Raw genomic sequence first — 2,500 nt, 5'->3', positions numbered from 1 at the left:
CAAGTGCACACACCACACACGCAGATACATTATATATATATATATATATAACATATATACATATATACATATATACATATATACATATATACATATATATATATATATATATATATCCAGAAAATGCCGCTTGATTGATGTCCCTTAGGGCTGCGTTCTATTCCAAACACTTTTCCTTCCTTTCACCAGATATCACCCTATCTCACATCTACCTTTCAGATCACTTCTATGACGTTTATCTTCATAGATCATTCTTCCCAGTCTTCGAATATGAATCCATGATTTTGATTTAGTTAAATCTTGTGACATTTTCTAAGGGTTTCTGAATTGTGTCTCTGAAAAGGGGATGAATGAACCTTAGCTCTTGTGGGATCAGTTTCCTTTCAGTTTATTATCTTTTTTTTTTATTATAGACGAGCGATAATCCTTTTTAATTTATAGAAAAACAGTATAATTCTGATCTTTTATTTAAGAATTTGGAAATAGTACATTACTGATCTATTGGCATTGAGTGCTTAGATCAGCAAGTAATTGTGTCAAATATATGTGAGCCTGTTAGATATATAAAATTGTTATGTAGAACAAGACTGGTTTATTGTTAGCAAGTGTTTATAAAAGAAATAATTGTGTTAAATATATAAGTCAGCCTCTTAGATATATGGAATTCTATTCATATCAATCCTGAATATGTCATTTGAGAAATGATACCTAAATGACCTAATTTGAATGTTAGACTTAATTGATTCTGGATGTTCTTAAAACCCAACCTCTTCCAGAGAGATACTAATCAAAAGCTTTTCGTTCGATAAAATGCCTCATTTCATAATTTCCAATATGGAATAATATTTGTCTGCAAAATGAAGAATTCTTAGCCTTTCTCTTTCTTCCTTTTCTGAGCTCATCAAATTTCCTCCTCAAGAGGAGAGACTACTCAGAGTCCATTAACTCCTTTTCGGTTGGACCGATTTTACTTTGAACGGCCTGTCCATCTCGGTCTATTCCTGGCTAAAATTCCATATACAGCATTAGCATCATTAATATCATCATCAATGGTATTGTTATCAATATTCTATAATTATTCTCTACTTCTCGTGTAGTTTATTTCCTTCCGTATTCCCTGTTGGAGCCCTTAGGCTTAAAACATCCTACATTTTCAGCTAAGGTTGTAGCTTAGATAATAATAATAATAATAATAATAATAATAATAATAATAATAATAATAATAATAATAATAATAATAATAATGATAGTAATAATAATAATAATAATAATAATAATAATAATAATAATAATAATACTAACATTATCAGTAGTATCTTCACCATTAGTACTATTATAATTAGTATTATCATTACCAGAATAATTACCTTCCGACAGATTAAGTGGTGAAAAAAAGGTTGCGAAATCTTGAATCTTATTCCTTTCTTTCCCCAAATAAATCTATTCCGCTTCCAAACGAATAAAGACGAAAATGGCAGAAACTTCCAAGTGATAATTTTCATTAAGACTTCTTCTCAGGACGACTCAACAAAGCAGCGTAGATGAGGTTGAATGGGCGTGAATATGCTCTGCATAATTCTCCCACCTTTTCTAAACTTTCAGTTCAATAAAAAAAAAAAAAAAATAAAATGTCTCTGGCGTTCTTTTTATCTTCTCTTTTGATCTTGTTTCCTTTCAAATGCAAGTACGCGAATTTTCCCCTGACTGGTTTCCAGCTGCTGGATATATTTACCTGGGAAAACTAACTAGTCAGCTCATGCCATTGCTGTTGCAAAGATGAAATGAGTGTTTATACCTTTGAAATCCTTTAGCAGAGTTTTATTTCTATTCATTCTTTTTTTTCCTTTTACATTTTTATCGCACTCTTTTCATCAGGGATTTTATTTACTATTGTAAGATAACTGATATTTCAAAAGGAATTCCGACGATGGGTTCTCTGTAAGTATTAACGATGGGAAACTATTACACAGTATTCTAAAATCGGAAACTATTCTATAACATTCTAATATCAATCTCAATACTCTAATTTTCAAAAAATCCCATTTATTCATTGCTTAGTAGCTAAGTTTAAGTTCAATATTAGCCAAATCTATTTATTCAACGTATTTACTGAAACTCATTAATTCATCCTTAATAATTAAGTTTGCTTCCATTTTAATCTTTATTTTTAACATGGAATCCATATATAAATTTTTCGTGTGTATAACCAGTTTAGTCTGCGACTAATACTCGCCCAATTTACACTTTCTTACATTATTATATATTTTGACAGCATAGTATGAGCTCCCCTAGATTTTGATACAAGGCTAAATTATTCATATTCATCAGCATTCACAGAAATATTAATATGGAAAAATTTTCTCAAATCAACCCTGTTCCATAAAAGAGGGACATTAATGTATTTTTTTTTTATGATGCCACACTCAAATCAGGCCAGTGGATGGAGTGCAAGAACGAGGAATTAATAAGAAAATACTGTAACTGAAAGGTAAGGACAGTT

The 2,500-nt window shown here is 30.3% G+C and overlaps 1 protein-coding gene across 1 annotated transcript in view; it reads right to left on the bottom strand.

The window, feature by feature from the left end:
• The window catches only part of LOC137658278 (zwei Ig domain protein zig-8-like), a 400,234-nt gene that overhangs the window by 235,169 nt on the left and 162,565 nt on the right, over positions 1-2,500 (bottom strand). The gene's annotated exons all lie outside the window — the stretch shown is intronic.

Source organism: Palaemon carinicauda, chromosome 19, assembly GCF_036898095.1.
Source record: "Palaemon carinicauda isolate YSFRI2023 chromosome 19, ASM3689809v2, whole genome shotgun sequence".
In the NCBI taxonomy this organism is placed as follows: Eukaryota; Metazoa; Arthropoda; class Malacostraca; order Decapoda; family Palaemonidae; genus Palaemon; species Palaemon carinicauda.
This window is presented reverse-complemented; position numbering and strand designations above follow the sequence as displayed.